The sequence below is a fragment of the Apteryx mantelli genome, chromosome 5, assembly GCF_036417845.1.
Source record: "Apteryx mantelli isolate bAptMan1 chromosome 5, bAptMan1.hap1, whole genome shotgun sequence".
In the NCBI taxonomy this organism is placed as follows: domain Eukaryota; kingdom Metazoa; phylum Chordata; class Aves; order Apterygiformes; family Apterygidae; genus Apteryx; species Apteryx mantelli.
Window position 1 is genome coordinate 60,994,893 of NC_089982.1, and position 20,627 is coordinate 61,015,519.

Below are 20,627 nucleotides of genomic sequence, written 5' to 3' on the forward strand. Positions count from 1 at the left end.
GCCTATGCCTATTAAGCTTCCCTCGTGGAGCTCTGCCTCCACAAAATGACTTGTCTGAATTGTAGAAGTGTTAGTGCTTAGCTTCCGCTGAAGGCTGGTGGCTATGGCTTTCCTCTGGGAGGACAAAATGTGAACACCCTCAGACAAGGGAGCAAGTGACCCCAGTTCCATCTGCTTCCCGTGCAAACACTGCCGCTGCAGAACTGCTGCATAAATGGCCCTTGCACTGCCACTGCGACGGCAAGAGCAAATTCTGCCCTGTTTCAGGAGAGGACTAAGCAGGCACCTTAGGGCAGCAGCGTGTTTGGCTTGGGCTCTGTAAGTGTCTCAGGCCCTCACAGGGGGTGTGATTGCAGGCATGTGCTGATGTTCTCATTTTCGGTGCTTTTTTTCCCTTTTCTTTTTTCTTTCCTTCCCTTCTAGGATGCTGTCTGCAGTGAAATGTTGAAGGCAGTGTGGTGCAGTGTGCGGTAGAAGCCAGGTACCTGATCTCTTACTGTTGTCACGCATGGTTTCCCATTGCCTTGCCTGGTGCCAGCACAGCCCCTCGTCATGGCACAGGTGCACCCTCTGGGCTCGGGCTGCAAGTCTCACTTTCGCGTCCTTCCTTTGCAAATGCATGTTCTTTGTGTCAGGCTGGGTAAAAGTCCACAGCCACCTGCATGAAGTCCTGAGAAAGACAGGCCTATGGCTGTTCTGAAAGAGCCTGGGGCATTGAATTGGAAGGCTTACTATTTTATATATATAAAAAAGTGTAATATATAAGTATAATATATGTTATAATATTCATATATATATCTTATCGTTTTGAATTTCCTAGTGTTTTATTTTGTATATCTGCTTGTTTTTCCTGTCCTGCATAATGCAAACAAAAATGGTGAGACTATCTTTTCCAAACCATTTGCTGTTTTGTCATATTCTCAGTGTATTTCAAAAGATTGGGATTGTTCAGGAAAACAGTCTCTCTTTGAGAGTATTTCCATTCCCAGGGTCAGACCTACTACCTCTTTCCTAAAGCCTGGCTAGTTTAGCAACATCTTGTGGGGCAACTAGCACAGCATGGTATTCTAGAGGAGTCTGCAGCATTGTCTTTTAGAAGACACTTAATAAACAAATGTTATTTTTTTATTGTGTCTGTGGTTCTGTGGTGGTGATGGAGGAAGCTTTTTGTTCTTTGTTTTCAACTACAGCTGCGTCTTGAGCAGAGTTTTGATAAACCATTCCAAGCCCCTTATAGAGTTAATTAAAAATCCCATGCGGTTTTATAACTAGTATAAAAGTTTATTTTCAAAGTATACTACTTTGCATTTTTTAATACTGAACGCCTTTTGCATTATATTCCTTGTCCATCCACACCGCTTAACTCTCTTTGGAAATTCCTCACAGTCCTGTCTGATACTGCTTTACATCAAAAAGTGTCATCTGCTCATGTTACTGCCTTTCATCTCTCCCTCCTGCAGCCTTCCTTTGGGTTCATAAGACTAAAACATTTTAAAAGACAAGGATGTGGGAGGCAGCCTGTTATTATGAAAATTGAGCCCTTATTCTCGCACTAGCTGTTTGTCTCCTAACCAGAGTTTGGTCTGTGATGGGACTTTGTGTTGCAAATTGACTGACTGTTTGGTGACCTCTTGCCTTGGGCTTCTGGGGGGGCCTCCCTGCATCCAAGAGGGAGCGCTGACCCAAGGGCCCTGGTCTGAGGAGTCAGTCTGAATGGCTGTGAGTGCAGTGCAAATAATTTTTTTTTTTTACCACTAGTGACATTATTGCTGACAAAGCAAATGTTATGATTGCCTGTGAGAAACCTCAAACAATACATCCTTATTTTAAAGAAACCAGAATCAAAGTAGGGGCACAGGGAAAAGAAGTTAATATGTTGTGTTGGAAGCAACACCTTTAAGAGGGAAGAACTGCACTCCAATGTGTAATGCTTGAAGCAAAGGTGGAAGCTGGCTGCTTATCCATGCTAGCAGGTGGATATTTTGCTCCTTGGCAGGTACACCAGCCCCAGCGCCTGGGTCAGGGCCAGGCAGGAGGTGATGGGCGCCCAGCACTTTTCAGCTCTGCACGCCCGTGGTGCCTGCGAAGGAGCACCTGGCAGTTCTTGTCTCCCTCTTTTGTTGGCTGGGTAGGCAGCGCAAAGCGTGCCTAATTCAAAGAGTCTCAGGAAATACTGCATGTCAAAGCTGCTCCGAAAGACTGGCGTGTGTGTCGTGGTTCAGGCTTGTGCTGCCATCGCTGTTGGCATTCACAGGGCAGTCCAGTGAGTTCGTTTTTTGCATTGTATTTGTTTTGTAAAATATATGTGTATTGATAATCTTATTCATGATGTGATAGCTCATAGATTGAGGAGTACTTTAGGTGATTAAGAAAGTCAGAGTCTTGCCTTAAAAAATAGAATTAATTAATAATTAAGAAAAATTTAAAACTTTTGTTTCAGCAGAGATTACCTTAAATCTTCTCTTCTTTGCCCAGTAAATGTCAATTACTTTAGAAGCATTGAAAATTTGGATGTGTTCCAGCATCATCTTTATGCCTTTTTTGTTGCTTTTACCCTCCTTATTTAGCCTTATGCCAAAAAATACACCAACTCAAACAAATGACTTAAACATGAGAACTCTTTCCTTTAATTTTTAACCCACCTTTTGTATATATGTGCCTAACCTGTAACTCTTAAGCCCTTGTTTGGAATTAGCGGTAAGCTTCAACAATGCAATCGTACAATAATTTCATTATGTGAAATTCATAGCAGTTAAAACTTCTGGAGAGTGGCTGTCCTGTGCAGTAAGGCCTGGGGGCACAGCAAAGGCAGTCGGGTGCTGAGAAGGGCATGAGCAGAGGGCTAAGTTCAGTTTTCCAGTGTGTGGCTGACTTCCACCCCCAGCCACCCTGGTCCAGGAGTGGTCATTAGGACTACAGTATCTCTAGGTGTGTAAGTGAAAAGCATATGCTTTGAAAAATAGCTTTTCAAGTGTTTCTGCGTGTACTAGTTAAACTCCTCATGGGTACTGATGGATAATTCAGCATTAATTTTTAATATAGCCCCAAGTGGCTTTTTTAAAACTCAGAGTGCATAGACACTATCGTGACAAACTAATGTTTATGGTTTTATTTAAGTGGAACTTCATTCCAGGAACACTGTGTGGTGAACTTGATGTGTTAATGGCTAAAGTTCAGTTTGATTGTAATAAGCACTGATTCACATGTAGCTCTGCTTTTGTTGCATATGAACCTTAATTTTTAGAGGTTCACGTGTGCTCTGTATTCAAATATTAAAAGGAATTTTGGAGTAGTTTCCATCAATAAAATTAAACTGACTAGCTTTCCTGTGAAACTTCCTGTACTTCCTGCTTCTGTTCTGGCTTAAAATTGACGGTGTTAAAAAAAACAACCTTCCTTGTATTGATTGTCACTTCCATTTTTAATTTTAGCCAGCATGTGAAGGTAAAGAACAGTGACAGTTAAAAAATAATGCTTCAGCGTGACAACGTTTTCTCAAATGACAATCATCAAAGCTTCAGTTTTCTGTCATTTTCTTTATAAAAAATAAAAATTCTACACATGCAGATACTTCCACGTTACCCATTATGATCTCAGCACATATATAGCGAGAAAAAATGCGTTTGCAGGAAAACCAAACAACCATAAGAAACAACTTCTGTGTAAAAACTGAGGAACAACTGCAAGATTAGTCCAAGCAGTGGCATATATGTTATTTTAGGGAAATTTATCGAGCAGCCTGTGAATAGTGCCGTATTGTTTCTCATGTAAACATATTGCTGAAGTCAAATGGTGATTTTAGTGTTAGCTGATAATTTTATAGACATGTGTCAAATATGTTTTAATCTGTTTTTGTATATAGCATGCCTGAGTCATAGCTGTTACTTCTCCTGCTGTCCAAGATTGTAGCTGCTTCCTTCTTAACTTAGGTCTTCTGTTCTTTGGCCAGTAAATGTCAATTACTTCAGAAGCGCTGAAAACTTGGATGCGTTTCCTCTAATTCATTCTGGCTTGTATTTGTGATCTTCCCAATACAGCTTAGCTGCAGAGATGCCTAAATGGTCTTCATTTAGGATGACATAGGTTTTTCTTTCCTATGTTTTGCTTGGAAAACTTGCCACAGTTTGGCATTTAGTCTGGGTTGCAGTGTAGATAAAGGTGTTTGTGAAAAGAGGATCACTTCAATTTTGTGTTGTGATAGTATGTGCTAAAGGGAAAAGTGAATAGGAATCCTGCAGACAAACCCTTGCTCTGATATTTCTGTGGTCTGAGTTTTCAAATCTGAAATCCAGTCTGTGCTGTATTCCTGAATAGAAGTAGCTCAGCTTTCAAAGTCTCCCCAAACACACACCTACAGTTTTATGTGTAGGACATGTTTCTGGAAAACAGTAGCCATCGTGCAGCAAAAGTACAGGAAGGGAAGAAATTAAACCCAAACTTTCAGAGTGGTGAAGGAATAAGGAAAGACTTAAAAAACAACGAGGTTATACTAATTTATATAGCCAGTATTAATAAGTTCTCAGGTAGGCTTTTATTGAGAATAAAACTGGGAAGCAAGCTGACTTTTGACAGTAGTGTTTATGGCAAGGTAAAAATGCAATAATGCGAGCATATGGTTTTCCTGATTATTTTTCTTTAATTTGCGTAGAAGCAAGCATAGCTGTAACCCCCTAAGTGAGATTATTGGTGTTATATAACATTTGCAAACAGTGCTTTGAGTTCAGCCCCACTGGAAGCATGAACAATTACTCCAGTCCTGCATCTGCTTATGCCTGCTCTGAATCTGATCCAGTATCTCCTCCCGAGATCATGTTTCAGTGCACAATTCTTCCCTTTAAATGTGCTCTGTCGAGTATCATTTTAAAGTTTTAAATGTGGGAATTGAAAAGCAGTGTGATGTAGTCAAAAGCCAGATTAGGACACCTGAGCTGGTGAAATCCAGTCCATGCTCTAAGTCAGGGACAAAATTCCAGTTGACTTCAGTAGAATCATTGATTTGACACAGGCTTTCATCCTTGGATCAGTGATCCTGGGCAAGTTGCTTCTATTCATGCTGGTTTGTTCCCTTCTATTCCTTGTGTCGTGTCTGCTTGCTCCATAATCTCTTTGGGACAGTTTCACACTGTGTTTTAAGGTTCCTGTATGGAACCCAGGGGGCCTGTCTCATTATCATGCTTGACAATCCAGTAGAAGTCTTTGGAGGATTTAAAAAAAAAAAAACAAAAAAACCCTAATAATCCTCCATTGCTTTTTTGCGATGTCCATATTTTAACAACCATTAGTTATAATGTAACAGTGTATGGACTTCTAACTATGTGCTAGTCTCAACTGAACAGGAGTTGTATGGTCTGTCTTTTTTTGCCTTGCTAAAGAAAATGTTTCATTATATGAAGCTGGTAGATTGAAATAAGAACTAGGAATTTACTTTTTTTTAATTTTGCTTAGTAGGCTCCCAGTACCTAATCAGGTAGAACACTTCAGGTCAGGATTACACATGCTGCTTGGCTATGCTTTGTCTTGTTCAATGAAGTGTTGTTGGCATTTTTCTTGTGCGTAATAGTCGACCCTGTCCTGATCATCATAGGAGGATTATCTGCATTGCACATAGATGTGCTGTGGATGCAGAAGAGACCTGAGCTGGTTTCACGCCGTCTAGCTCAGGGCCGGAAGCGATGTGCTTGCACTTGGACAGCAACATCCAGCCTTACCAGTTTGGGCTGGTGCTACCTCGGAGATCTCTGTGCTTTAGAATCGGCATCGCTGGTATTTCTAATGTGCTCCTGTACCTTAGTTGATATAACTTGTATTACTCCTGTTTTTACTTTTTAGAAAACTATATTTTAAAGAAAAGACTTCATAGCTAAAAAATTTTTATCACTTGTGAGAATATTCACCTGTCCAGGCTTTGTCCTTTTCATCTTTTCTTTACTTGCATTGTAAAGTAAAGTTACAAAAGTTAAAATATAAGTAAACAACGCTTGGACTCTCCTATAATGTTCACTTTATAGCACTATAACTGTTGGTCCTTAAGCCTTACTGTTATAAATTGGCTTTGGGTTTCTGTGGAGAAAATGCTGATATTCATCAAATTTGAAGGATTAGGATGAGGAGGGAGTTAAAGCCCATGCACAGTTTTTACAGACATCCACAGGCTTTGTGGATGTCTGTCTGAATTGCAGAAACACAAACAGGATTACATGAAAGATGTTAGGAAGCAGTCTGTTACAGTTTTAGAGATGTTCAGTGAGAGAGAGGACTTTTTTCTTTCTGTGAACCTTTAGGAATGTGCTTTCTTATAGGTGGGGTACCTCTGAATGCTTTTAACAGCTTAAGCAGTGCATAAACAAAACCACCCTAAAGGCTGCTTTGTTAGTGGAATGACTATGCTTGTGGTATGCGTTTCTGGCTAGGTTTTCTGGAGGCCTTTTAAATTTTTTGTGGTAACTCTGTGAACAAAATATTCAGCAAACACACCCCTGCTGTGTCCTGAGGTCTTCTCTTTTGTCAATGTGCAGTTGTTTAAAAGCTGTGACTAGTAGAAACTACATTTTTACCTTTTCAAAGTCTATCTTTGACATATATTTCTATGTTCTGTGGTTTTTAATGTAAAGAAAACACTACGGTAGTATGCTCTGAAGGCATTGTTCAACAAGCAGTGTAAACCAGCACAAGCTGGCACTTAAGGCAGTGATGCCTTTGTAGGCAAGCTTCAAGCATTAGTTAGACTATGTACACTGTTAGTATGGGTTGCTGCATAACTGGACTCCTGTATTTAGAGTGTAATTAGAGTGTATTCATGATTTCTGGAGAAATTAATGTGTTCAGTTCCTTGGGGTGAATTTCCTTGATTAGCTGTCAGACTGAGAATAACTTCTCAACAGTGATTTCTTACCTGATAATACAAAATAATGTCTGAATGTTCACTTTAGTGCTGAGAAGGAAGGGTGACTCCCTCTTCCTACTTGTGCCTTTGAAGAAGCTGGGAACCTATTTATGAAAGACTTCTGAAAATCTTCCTGTGAATTGAGTCTCAGTTACCCTGCAGAGGAGCAGACCGAGTGATTCTCGACTTGTTGCTGCATTTCAAAACTGGCCCTTCTATAGCAATGCTGATAGATTCTCTCTCTAGCCAGTTTTCTGTCAGCATCCATGTAGCACTGTAATAGTCCACAGAAGCAGAATAGCAATGCTTTAAAGATACCTCAAAATTGTGGAAGAAATTGAAGTTCTGTAATGCTAGTATATGATTGTAGTACATTCACACGGCCTACAACTGTTTGTTGTTTGTTTGTTTTAAAGCCAACACAAGCACAAAAGGACCATTGCTGGTATTTGGCTCCAACTTCATCAGGAGACCTTGTGAGTAGTGATATACAACCTCAAAATCCAAACCATTAGTGGAGAACAACATAGCAAAACATTCTTATGGTGTTATGAATAACTGTGTTCATGCATTTTTGTGGTCGTAGCCTGGGTTTTCCATGGTTAACTAAAACATCTGGCTTTCCTTTTTTTTCCACTTACAGAAGTCTATCATTTGTTAGCTGGTCAGTTGAATTGTGCATGGGTACACTCACCTTTCATTACAGTTGCAAGCTAGAGGCATTTTTCCAAGGAATTTGGGGGACTTGTATGGAGTGGAACCGTTATAGCTGCACAGGGATTTTCAGTGTCTCTGTAGTTTCTATGTTCTCTAAGCAGTTGGTTTGCTGGGACACATTAACCCTATGTTAAAAGGAGTACTGAGCAGTTCAGGTATGAAGTCCAGCTTGCTGGTTGTTTGAATTACTTGGATAAAGAGCAGGAATGTTAGCTGGATTTAAAAGCTAGTTAAAATATGCTGTGAATTGAAGAATGGAAAGTGACTTTTTAAAACAACTTCTTAGTTTTTATAGAACAAAAGTTATTAAAAGTCCTGGATTATTCTTCCCTTGCTCTTTACTCTGAAGCATTTCTTTCAGTGGCAGCACCCATGTGCTAAAGTGCTAAATAGCAGAATGGCAGAAGCTGTGGAGATGGCCAGGGTGACAGCTGGCCTCTCTTACATTATGTGTGTACACTGCTTCCTTTTATGGAGAGCTCTTTTTCTGCTATAACATGTGGAAAGGAAGTATCATAGATTTATGCCCCCCACCCCATTTTTTTTCTTTTACTGTCACTGAGTTCAGAAGCTCGTGCCTTGCACAGGTGTGTCACATTGAGCAGTATTTTGTGCAACAGGAGGTCGGCTTGTGAGGTTACGAGCTGGAAGGGGGTGTTCTTGTCTGCTTATGCATACGATGGTGGGCTCAGGACAGTTTACTGACATTCCTTCACCAACTGGTAGACATGAATCGGTGTTCCTGAAGATCAGTGCAAAGCCTGAAAGCAGGAAGAACCTGCCTGGCTGTTGTGTTAGCATTAATGTTGTGTTAGCTTAACCAATCTGATAGCCTTCTATGATGGAATGACTGGCTGGGTAGATGAGGGGAGAGCAGTGGATGTTGTCTACCTTGACTTCAGCAAGGCTTTTGACACTGTCTCCCATAACATCCTCATAGACAAGCTCAGGAAGTGTGGGTTAGATGAGTGGACAGTGAGGTGGATTGAGAACTGGCTGAATGGCAGAGCTCAGAGGGTTGTGATCAGCGGTGCAGAGTCTAGTTGGAGGCCTGTAGCTAGCGGTGTCCCCCAGGGGTCAGTCCTGGGTCCAGTCTTGTTCAACTTCTTCATCAGTGACCTGGATGAAGGGACAGAGTGCACCCGCAGCAAGTTTGCCAACAATACAAAACTGGGAGGAGTGGCCGATACGCCAGAGGGCTGTGCTGCCATTCAGAGAGACCTGGACAGGCTGGAGAGGTGGGCAGAGAGGAACCTCATAAAGGTCAACAAAGGCAAGTGCAGGGTCCTGCACCTGGGGAGGAATAACCCCATGCACCAGGACAGGTTGCGGGTTGACCTGCTGAAAAGCAGCTCTGCGGAGAAGGACCTGGGAGTGCTGGTGGACACCAAGTTAAGCATGAGGCAGCAATGTGCCCTTGTGGCCAAGAAGGCCAATGGTATCCTGGGGTGCATCAGGAAGAGTGTTGCCAGCAGGTCGAGGGAGGTGATTCTCCCCCTCTACTCAGCCCTGGTGAGGCCCCATCTGGAGTACTGCGTCCAGTTCTGGGCTCCCCAGTACAAGAGGGATGTGGCACTACTGGAGCAAGTCCAGCGAAGGGCTACAAAGATGATTAGGGGACTGGAGCATCTCTCTTATGAGGAAAGGCTGAGAGAGCTGGGCCTGTTTAGCTTGGAGAAGAGAAGGCTGAGAGGAGATCTTATCAATGTGTACAAGTATCTGAAGGGAGGGTGTCGAGAGGATGGGGCCAGACTCTTTTCAGTGGTGCCGAGCGACAGGACGTGAGGCAATGGGCACAAACTGAAACACAGACACTTTCATCTGAACATGAGGAAAAACTTTTTCACTGTGAGGGTGACAGAGCACTGGAACAGGTTGCCCAGAGAGGTGGTGGAGTCTCCTTCTCTGGAGATATTCAAAAGCTGCCTGGACGCGATCCTGTGCAACGTGCTCTAGGTGACCCTGCTTGAGCAGGGGGGTTGGACTAGATGATCTCCAGAGGTCCCTTCCAACCTCAACCATTCTGTGACTCTGTGTAATGATAACCTCGCTACTGCTGTGATTCTGGGAGACCCAGCTGCCATTTACTCCTGGGCTAAGGATACTATATGTAGAAGGAGCAAGACAGTGTTAACTTTCTTGGACCTTGAGAGGTCTGAGAGGTTGGAGAAGATGCCTTAGAACTAGGCTGGATGTGAGTGAGGAAAACGTTGCAGATATTGCTGCATGTTTTGAAACGTCTGTGAGGCCAATGGAATGCTTCTGCTGGGAGATCGCCTGGCCATGCTGTGCAACCGGAGGTGAGTTCAGTCCCCATTGCCACTCTGGGCCCCTTTAAGGAGCACACTCTGGACTGGGTGCAGCAGCTGAGCAGCGTGCTATTTTGGGTAGATGTACGCAGAGGGTGGCTGTTTGCCTAATCCATTAGTGGGGAGGGTGCTAATGCTCTGGAGGATTCCTATCATTACTGTAATGTAAATAAGCCTGGGCTTTCACAAAGCAGAGCCTTGGCATTTGTAATGGAAAAGAAGCAAAGGTGTAAGGTGCTGGTGTGGCCTCACATCCCACTGTGCAGTGGCTCTCAAAACCCTGTAATGTTGTCCCTGAGGCTATTGATGCTGAGATGGGAGCATATAAGCTGTCTAGAAGGAACTGCTTTTTGAACTGTGGGGCGGCTGCTGGCCTGTGTGTGTTTTGGATCAAATTATTGTTGGGCATTTGTGTGTATCTATCTATCTCACTCGCGCTCTTGTTTTCCCCCCTCAAAAAAGCTTCTAGATGCCTCTTTCAGTTCTCCACCTCCCTGCCACTCCTTTCATTAGCTCCAGCAGCGACAGCCTGGGTCTATTCATCAGGTAGAAAAGGGGATGTTTTTCAAGGATGCTCTAGCCAAGGTCAATGAGACAGACTGGGAATGACTCAAAATAACTTCAGAATAACTTTTTTTTGTGAGGAAAACGTAGTAAAGAGTGCCACCTAAACTGTTGGTGGTTGAGATTCCTTCAGATGTGATTTAACATGTCCAAGGGTCGGGGGGACCAAATATATGAGAGAGCTTTGCAGTGTGCTTTTCAAAAGGCAGTGTTTCAGCAAAGGCTGTTGTGCTGAAGAAGAACAGAAGTCTGTATGCAAAAGTTTGTTGTGATGAGCGTTGCATGAGGCCCGCTTTGGAAGTGTGGCGCTGAACGTGCCGCGGTTGCCCTTGCAAGGTTCAAGGGGTTCCTGTGCCCGTGACTGGCAGCCATCTCAAGATGGCCATTTATCATTTTTCTCTGTTTAAACAAGTTAGTAGCATTAGACTGGCAGCAGCAGGGGGCTGGGGGAGGAAGGGGGGAGCTGAAGTGCTTTGTTTTCCTTCCGTGATGCTGAATTTAATTGGATTTATGACTTCAAGGGAGAATATAAGCCACAGGTAGAAAATGCATTCCAGTTTTGCTTTATCAAACAAAATCAGGTCAAGCTCTTATTTATTTTTTAATTTATTATACCATGTAATGTTATGCTTTATTAGTTTGAAGAAAGCACTTTCAGTGAAACAGAGTGCTCATTCATTGGCCTCCATATACTCCTGAAACCCTGTGCTTTGCAAGTGTCTTCTGTTCCGCAAAATTTCTGTTTTCCTTGTTTTTGGACCATTGCCTAGTATTGTCATTTCATGCCTGTGACATGAAGTGGTGAGTTAAAACAGGGTGCCTTTGTCTCCGCTCAGATGCTGCCGCTTCGAGCGGGGAGCTGGGGACGGGGAGGGGATGGCTGGTGCTTGCAGGCCCCCAGAGGAAATGGGCAAAATGGACCCATTCATGGGGCCCTACTAGTAAGTTATACCTTCCCGAGTTCCTGTGCACTACTGTTTTGTTTGGCTGTGTGAATTTACTGAGTTGTTAAGAGCTCCTGGCTCTCTGTGCTTGAGGGCGTTTTTGGTAGTGGGTCCTGGAGTGCCTCTGCCATGGTTGCTGCAATCTCTGGGCTGCCCTGAGTGCCTAAAGCTCGCTTGCTACAGGATTGCTGATCAAATCCTGCTTGCCCTGTATAAGTGTTGCTGAATCCAGTTGAGGTTGTGTTGAGTGAGCTTTTGTGGTGGCAGGCTTGCTTCCCATGGTACATAGATTCAGCTGGCACAGCAAAAGAGGGTGGCTTTTGAGATGAAAGAGTCCTCCGCATGACCCCTAGGTAGGCACAGGACAAAAGCTGTGGCTGCTTGCTGCTGCGTGTTGCTTCTGGGCAACAAGAGGTGGAATGTGGCAAAGAGGGGTTCTTGCTATGCTGTGTTTAAAGTTCTCTTTCCTCTAGTTATTTTTGGGTTGTCTCAGTATTAGGTAAACCTCCAAGTATTCTTGCTGGAGTTGAGTAGTTCTCACAGTCCTGCTCAGTTTCACTTGGGAATTGTGGATGTATTAAAAACTCACAACAAAGAGGAGGAGGATTTCCTCTCTCCTTGGTAAAAATAGTCTTTAGCTAAGGAGGAACTGGAATTCCCACAAGCTTAACTCAATGTATTGAGTGGAAATTGTCCCGCTGAGAAGTGTTTGCGGCAGACTTGCTCCTGAGCTCCTGGAGGGTATGTGTTCAGTACCGTCTCTAACAGCCGAAATGCTGGGAGGAGAGTGGCTGTAAGTGGAGTGTGGGAGCACTTTATATTCTATAAAAATCAGTTGTAGTTGACTGTTGATTACTTTCTCTGGCAGTTTGGGAAGTTAGTTTCTGATGTCCAGGACTAAAGACTAACTGGTATCTGGGGCTGGTGTCCTTTTTATCAATGAAAACTTTTTTTTGTTCAGTAAATTAATCTTTATTATATATGAAGATTACAGGAAAAATGAATGTTGAAGTTCAGTTCAGCATTACCATTGTTTATTCAATAACATTAATATGACAGTGTGGATCCATTAAAATTCCCTTCAGCCTTTGTAGGAGAGCTGCAAAGCTAGAAGACTGTTAACTTTTGTTCTTTATTTCTTTTACAGTTTCTGACTCTTATTCCATCAATATGTGTAGTTTTGAAAATACAATTTTTATGCTTGTGTTTTTTAGCGAGCAAGTACTTTACTTTCCTCTCTTGGCTTTGCAGTTTTGGAATACCAGGAATAGTGATATCATATGATCCTGCAGTTTTGATTTATTCTCCAGACCAGACTGGAGACCAGACTCTTTTCAGTGGTGCCGAGCGACAGGACGCGAGGCAATGGGCACAAACTGAAACACAGACACTTCCATCTGAACATGAGGAAATACTTTTTCACTGTGAGGGTGACAGAGCACTGGAACAGGTTGCCCAGAGAGGTGGTGGAGTCTCCTTCTCTGGAGATATTCAAAACCCGCCTGGATGCAATCCTGTGCAATGTGCTCTAGGTGACCCTGCTTGAGCAGGGGGGTTGGACTAGATGATCTCCAGAGGTCCCTTCCAACCTCAGTGATTCTGTGATTCTGTGATTCCTCTTCCCTTTTGCTGACTCTTGCACTGGTAACCCCATTTGCTGGGAATTGAGGACTTGGGTTTACATATATTTCCAGTGTTAAAGTAGACATGCTTTGCACATCACAAGAGTGGTGGAATTTTGTTTTCACCTTTTTTAAAAAATATATATATTACACTTTCTTTGAGCTCTGGTTATTTATTTACAAAACAGAGCAATTACGTTGTCCTCCCTGATGTTTTATTATCCCAAAATTAGTCCAGAGGCATTTCTGTAGGAGGACTTGATGGAAAAAACCTATGTTCTAAACAGGCTGTATAGATCTGATAACTTGAGTTGCTTGTGCTGACTCCAGAGTGTTTACAGTAAATTCACCTTGTACTGGAACCTTGTGAAAGGCTGTTTTAGAAATATAGTTTGATTATATATTGCAGTACACTGTTGCTCTTTTCAAATGAGCTGTTGGTGTTTAATTAGCAATGCTACCTCTTAGGATAATAGTGCCTTACTCCTGCAGCAGGTACTAATTCTCTACAATATACCCAGTCCCCGATGTACTAATAGACTAGAGGGAGAAAAAAAGTTTTGTCTCTTTCCTCTGTGCAAGTTGTGTCTTGACAGGTATGTAAGACAATATAATGCCAAAAAGTGCAATTTTTACAGGGATTGCTTGGTGTATAATGCATACCTGAATCCCATTCTGATATTATGCGAGTCAAATTGAACTGGATACTTAAATAAGTTGTCACTGCATGAGGAGAATTCCATAAGTTAAACAGTAAAGACTCAACTCTGTTTTAGTCAATAATATGCTAGCTTATTGTTTCTTGCTATTTAAAGAAGAGTTGCAGTGATAGTCTGTTTCGGACCGTGGCCATGAAAACATTCAAAATATGAACCGTAATCCTCTGATTTACTAGTTACTATAGAAATCTAAATAAAGAATGCTTTGCAAATGGTGTAAATATAGCACCTGACTCTTATAGTTCTTACTTTCTTAGAAAGATGTGCTGCTGTTTGGATTTCTGCAGTAATTGATTAATTAAAGGACTACTGCATGTGCTCTGAAAGGGCTACATTTACCTTACTGGCAAAGTATTCTCAATATTAGATTTTAACATTAATCTGTTGCTGAGATCAGCAGTGGTAAATGAGACCAAAAAGGCTGTTTTGCATGTGTGTTTTTTTTAATAAGGGCTGCAAAATCCTCTGAAGTCTCTGCTGATTATGAATGAGTCACCTGCAGAACTGGTGTTCATGCAATTCCAGCATGATGTGACCCAGGGACATACGTAGCAGCCAGCTTGAAGTTGCTTCTAGGAACTCAGGAAACAAGAAGTCTGAAGCGTTCTGCTTTTCTGTGCATGTCTTGACCTCTTACCTGGTCCAGCTTTCGGCACAACTCAGTGTATAGCCCAAGGAGAATGGGAACAGAGGGGAGCTGGATTTTGGGTTGCTTTGACCTCAAGGTGATGTGCAACAAGGCGTGGCACTATCCAGGCCATTCTGTCTTAAGCCAAGTTGGTTTGTGATCTAACATTGTTTTTAACAGATGAGAGGAGTTGTAGTGTACAGCTGCTCCAGTTTTTCTCTCTCTGCCCTTTAGAGAGTTGAACAACAGGTGCAATATGCATTCCTACCTGCTGGGAGCTGCCTGCCCTTCTGCTCCAGAAGGACTGGAAGATAGCCTTCTGCAACAGAAAACGCTGTCTCTCTCCTGGTGGCAGCATTGTATTTTTGTCACTTTTTCATTATTTTCTAAGTAAATGTTAAGCCATTTTTAAAGCAATCACTGTGACTTCATCAGTTTTCATCTGTTTCCAATCATTTGGTATTATGTAAATAACTTTCATATTCCATTGATTTTCCTAGAGCTGTCTAGCTGGTAGTAATAACCTCCTTGCAGCAAGAGAGCTAAGCATGTAAGATGAGTTTCCATCTGGTGTTGGTTTTGGCTTTGGAAAAATGCAAACACTCCTGTTACTAAGTAGAGGGTTTTTTTCTCCTGATAATTTAAAAATTGAAAATGCAGAATGAAAATTTAGTAGTTTCCAGAGCCAGAGCAGATCTGTGCCCTTACATCAGCACAGAGCTGAGCGGACCCAAAAGCCATGTGCACCATGTTATGCATGGGCAAACTGGGGATTTTATAGGTAGCTGTGAGCTGGTAGAGCTTCCCAACCACTCTCTAAGCCGTGTGCCTGTACTTCTAGGATGCTGAGCAGTTGGAAGAGAGTTATGGCAGAGATTTGGATTTGCAGATTCTCTAGTATGGTGGTGATGATTCTGGTTGCTGGATTTAGCAGGGCCCTCAGTTTTCAGAGGTCTACTTTTCTTTGATTGGGCAGGATGAGAGCCTGTCTGTTGTCCTTTGCCTCTGCGTTGCATGTGCCTCAGATGGCAGCGGGGCCGCAGCGGGCGTTCCACCTTCATGTCGCTCTGATGTGGTCTGGCCCACGTGAATAGCTGTGAGTGCTTCCTTGGGGAAGTTGGGTTGCTTCCCGTGAAGGATCGGTGCCTGGATGTTTGTTTGAAAGTGATGGGCAATGGTGCAGGCATCCTTCGCAGTGGATGGGACCATTTCCTTTTGGGGTCAAGCATTGGGTCGTTCAGATATACTCTTGCTGTTGCTTCCAGACAGGATCCGAGGGAAGTATTTATTACTTAACAGGAATCATTTGATAATGTTGTGAGTCTGTTTTCCTGGTGTTCATGCCAAAAGAGAAGTAGTTGTTTCCACAGCGATTTACCAGACTTCTGTGATAAAAAAGAAACTGATCTGTACTCAAACTCTTTTTTAATGGATCTGCAATTATGTTCTTTTTATTCCATGTTGTGCCTTCTAAGAAGCCAACTCAGCAAATCTAGCAGTTATTATATTAGTTGGCTGTTGCCAGTGTGTTTAGGTGCAAGCACAATAGTATATGGTGGAATTAAGCTAAGCAATTCTCTTTCTGTAGATCTGTGCTAATATGGTGTTGAATTTCTTTTTCTCCAGTAAGTCATCAAAATTGTAAGGAATTCTCACTGAGGCTTAATACACAAAAGTTAAATTTAGATAAAACACTGCCAAGTAACTATCGTCTAACACTAGTTCACTAATAGAAACGTTACTTGAAATACACTTAATTGCATTTGAAACAATTTCAGCTGTAAATGAATAACTTTTTTTTTAAACCTTCAGGCTTATACGTGCTGTCTAGCTTGCCTGACTGTCTATTTCCGTCCATCCTCACAAACAAATTTATTGTTTGTTCTTCAATTTCTTCTACAGTTATTCAAAACAACCATTTCTTAGGTCAAGCGCTCTCTAAGTTCCTCTCTTCAAAGGAACTGTGATTCACAGAACAGTGTGAAATGTCTAAACTTAAAATGAGAAAATGAAGATGAAAATCTTCTTTTAATTCCCAGCTTCTGACTTAAATGAGAGGTCAGTGCTGAGTGCATTAGAAGATCTACCTGCAAAGCTCATAAGCCATGTCAAGGTGCACAGAAATGACTTGAGTGTGGAGATGAGTGAGGAGGTGGAGTTCTGCTGCTTTCAGAGAAACGATACTGCTTTTTCAGTTCTGTATTTATTTATATTCTTAATTACTATACCTTGGAGCATTAAGTGAAATCACTGAATGTTGCAGCCCTGTGGTTTTAAGAACTGCATATAGTTCTGTAAGCTGTTCAGTTATCAGCATTGCAGAATTTAAGACAATTTCAGTTGAATCCAATTGTAATTGAAGCCAACAGAAGATGTGTGTATTGGTACAGAAGCTTTTATGGGAAAGGAGTTCTCACAGATTAAAGAGCATCCTTTTAGCCAAATGGCTTTGAGTAGGATGAAAATTCATGTTATAGTTAAGCCAGTGAGTTACTGCTGAGAGGGACTATCCCTATTCCCTTTCTTCATCCATGTTGGGTCATATGGTCCTGCCCCCTTGTCTTTGCTAGAGATCTGGCACTTTGTATTTAACTCCCAGTGTTAGATCAGAAAAAGAAAACTGCATCCATTCTGCTCCCTCAGAGTAGAGCTTGGAGCCATATTCTGCTGAATTCGTTCTCTATATGTGCTCCCTATGCAATTAAAGGGGTGCCAGAACTGGTGCAAGAGAAGCAATAGGGGTGTGAAGCCTCACCTTAATCCCCAAATGGTCTGTGAGGCTCAGGGCATATGCAGCAATTTACAGACATGCCCACCAAATAAATGAGAACCCCACTGATTAGCAGCACTCTTGAAATCCAAATAGTGTTTCTGTGAAAAGGGAGAAGGACCCCTTGCGGAGAAGGAAAATTGATGTGTACTTCTGTGATTTCACTGGATACAACTGGGTCAGATTTGAGGTATATTAGATTTTTCCAGAAAAGTCAAACTTCTTGAGGCATGGGAACAGATGATCTGTTGGGGCTCCTGAAAGCTGAAATTACCCAAATTTAACAAAGACCTTGAAACATAGTGGGTATTCATCTCCATTCAGCACTTCATAGCAGGTAAAAATAAAGCTTTTTACTATCACATCCTTAGTATCCTGTGGGATATTGCCTTTGCTGCTATTCCTGTTCTGTGCTTTGGTTGGCTGGTAATCCTGTTGCTTATTTTATGCCTGTGTTGCTGGTGTGAATTCCCAGAGGTATTAGTCCAGAGGTATCAGTCCCTTGGGTTTTCTTTCAGATGTGGTAATGAGGAGGATGCCGTCTGTATGCTTCCTGGTTGTATGTTCATGTGAAATAGTGCGGTGAGAAAGGTAAACAGGCACACACGGGTACAGAACCCAGCTGCCCTTCCAGCAGCAGCCTCAATCTGTTTGTCTTCCTCTGACAAAATAAATATACACTAATTATCGTATTGATTATATGGTGTAATCTCTTTATTCATTTTAAATTGCAGCAGTTCGGTGTCATCACTGACTTAAGGATCTTTGACTTCAGTTTGAACTTGGGCTTTTGGAGGTATCAAATATATATATTTGTAGTTATTGCAGTATAGTATATATTTGGAGACATCAAATATATACTATACTGCAGTCATCTGTCAGAAAAGAAAGTATTGCAGAATGTGAATGGATTTTGAGAATAAAAGTTATTAGTCCTTCTCTGGTGTAACCACCAATAGTATAGAAATTTTGTGCTGTGGAAAACTTTCCTGCTCGTATTGGGTTTAAATTGATCATCACATTTGACGGCTATTCTGACAGCCAGTTCGTGCAGTCAGGTGTGGTGCAGCTGCAGTGTCTCAGCAAAGAGCTAGGCTGTTCTGCAGGAGCTTAGGTCTCTCCCTTATCCCTGAACGTGAAAGGCTTATCCTTTTATGCAACTCTGCATCAATGTTAGGTGCTTTGGAAAAGCCCGTGCAAATAGATGTGTTTCGATTAATTTTATTTTGTTCTGGTAGATGTTGTGCTGTAAGGATCTGTTTCTATCCTTTCAAGATACAGAGAATCATTTCCCATAATTGCTAAAGGAAAACTGTGATTCCTGACATCTCAAGAATTGATCATTCCTGAGCTGCTTTTATTATTTCTTGATCTAAAACAAGAAACTGACTTCTAACTTGCTGCATGTTTGTGCACAGCTCGACCATAAAGCAGTAAAATGAGTAAGAGGCCAAACTATCCTCTCCTGAAATGTCTTGCTGTTGGGGAATTGCTTCTGTTGTTTGCAGTGTTAATTACTAGTGAGCTAGTGCAGTAATTACTCACAAGACCAGCTCTGTTTACATTAAAAAAAAAAAAAAGTGGTAACCCCTTACGTCCTTCAGTCACGAACTCCGATACATGCATTATATCTTAGTTTGCAAGTTGTTCTCTTTCAGCTTTGTTGTTGTTAACAGTTGTGTTTTATCAAATAGAATAACTAAATGGATGACTTTAGAAGAACTGCTGTTGGCTTGGGACCATTTATAGATCCTTGGTTTTTCTAAGAGTTAATCTTAACCTTAGCTTTTGCTCAGTTCAAATGTGAGTACTGATTGCCTGTTTACTTACATCCCTTGAGAGATTAAATTGATACAGTAGATTTTTCTTCTTATTAGCTAGTCTAAATTACTGGAGGGGGTGCTTCATTTATCATGTAAAACAATCTTCATACAGCTTTTTTGTTATAAAACGCCTTACCTTTATCTGAAACGAAAGAGACCATAAGAGCACAAAATAACATATAGAGATTATGTTTACTGATGATGAAGCATACTTGCTAATTACCTTTCATCAGTGGACCTGGAGATGCTTTGCAAACTTTCAAGAAGCCTCTCCTAGTCCTATAAACTAGGAATTATGAATACGGCAGCAAATTGTATTGCAGCAGTAGATGACAGTAGGCTTTTCCATGATCCTGCCTGCCTCATGTAGGCAGGTTTGACTGAATTCCTGAAGATTTGTCCTACCTTGCAGGGGATTTGGCATAAGAATTATTAGTCTGAGTCTTCTCTGGCTGCTGAGGCTTTCTGTTGATGAGTGACATGTGACTTTGTTTGGTGTGTCTCTTGCCGCATCCTGTTTGCTTCTTTATCAGTTTGTTGTACCTTGCCATAGTCCTCTATTTAGAAAGCTGTGGAGAGGAGGACACTTCTTGCTCAAGTTTTTGTGCACAGGATATATGGAGGGACAGAGCCTCGAATCAGCATCAGAACAAGAGTTATTAATCCGTCTGCAAAAGACGTTACAGGTTGTCTTGGGTTGCTTAAACACACCTGTCTATGCTGAAGGTTTTATTTGTGGTGCTTGTGTTTTTTGTGGTGGTTTATAAACCTTTTTATAGAGAGTTTAAATAGTTTGTACCTGGTAAAAAAAATCACTATTAACATTAAAAGAAAATACTTTTCTTCCAGTTCTCTGAGCTATTACTGTGTTTAGCCTCAGCTATGATTTTTCTTTAGCTTAGTATTTAAAGAACTCTAAGTGACTGCTTCAACTGATATATCCAAAAATACAGATGACTGTAAGTATTAGGTAAGTTGTGACAATACCATTTACGTTCTGGAGAGTTTTTTTCTGAAGAGATGTTTACTCATAGGAGTCTCTACTCACACAGCTGCATGGTTACAGATATTTACTTTCTTCCTTTCTTGAGATAATGATTCAGCTTCAGGAAGTCTGAGGTTGGGTTGGAATTTCAAGTTGGAGAAATTCTCTCTTTTTTTTTTTTGTGCTGCCCAGGTTGGGTGCTTCTCTGCTGGGCAGCAAAAGAGGGGCTGTCGTACTCGTTTATCATCAGAATAAACAAAAAGTTCTATCCTTGCTAAACTGTAGTTCTGAAGAAAAGATTAAGGCTTTAGAAACATATTGAGGCAAAAGAATCTGACTTTTTAACGCTATCAAGTGATATAAATTCACTTGTCTTAAGATCTCTATAGTATCTTTCTGTCTTTTTTTCCAAAGGTAATCAGTGTTCTTCTGTTATCTCCAGTAGTCACTGTAACTTATTCTTTTTCTTTTTGCATAAAATCTGACTGCCACCTTTAAGAATGACCTGTTAAGAGGTTTATTTGGGAGAGGGCTCTATTGTATCTAGATATGGCTGAATATGCTAAATTCTGTATCACAGGAAATCTGCAGTAAAAAGGTGTGTGTATGTGTGACTTTTTTTAGATTTATTTTCTATTTGTTGTTTTATTCGCTAAGATTTAG

General features: G+C 41.5%; 1 protein-coding gene across 3 annotated transcripts in view; it reads left to right on the top strand.

Moving 5' to 3' along the window:
• The window catches only part of APBB2 (amyloid beta precursor protein binding family B member 2), a 204,249-nt gene that overhangs the window by 25,353 nt on the left and 158,269 nt on the right, over positions 1 to 20,627 (top strand). For 2 of the 3 annotated variants that reach the window (XM_067298115.1, XM_067298117.1), the window contains exon 3: positions 424 to 481. The exons of the other annotated variant lie outside the window; for it this stretch is intronic. The gene's annotated coding sequence lies outside the window, so the exon portion shown is untranslated. The remainder of the gene's footprint in view (positions 1 to 423; positions 482 to 20,627) is intronic. 3 annotated transcript variants of the gene reach the window in all.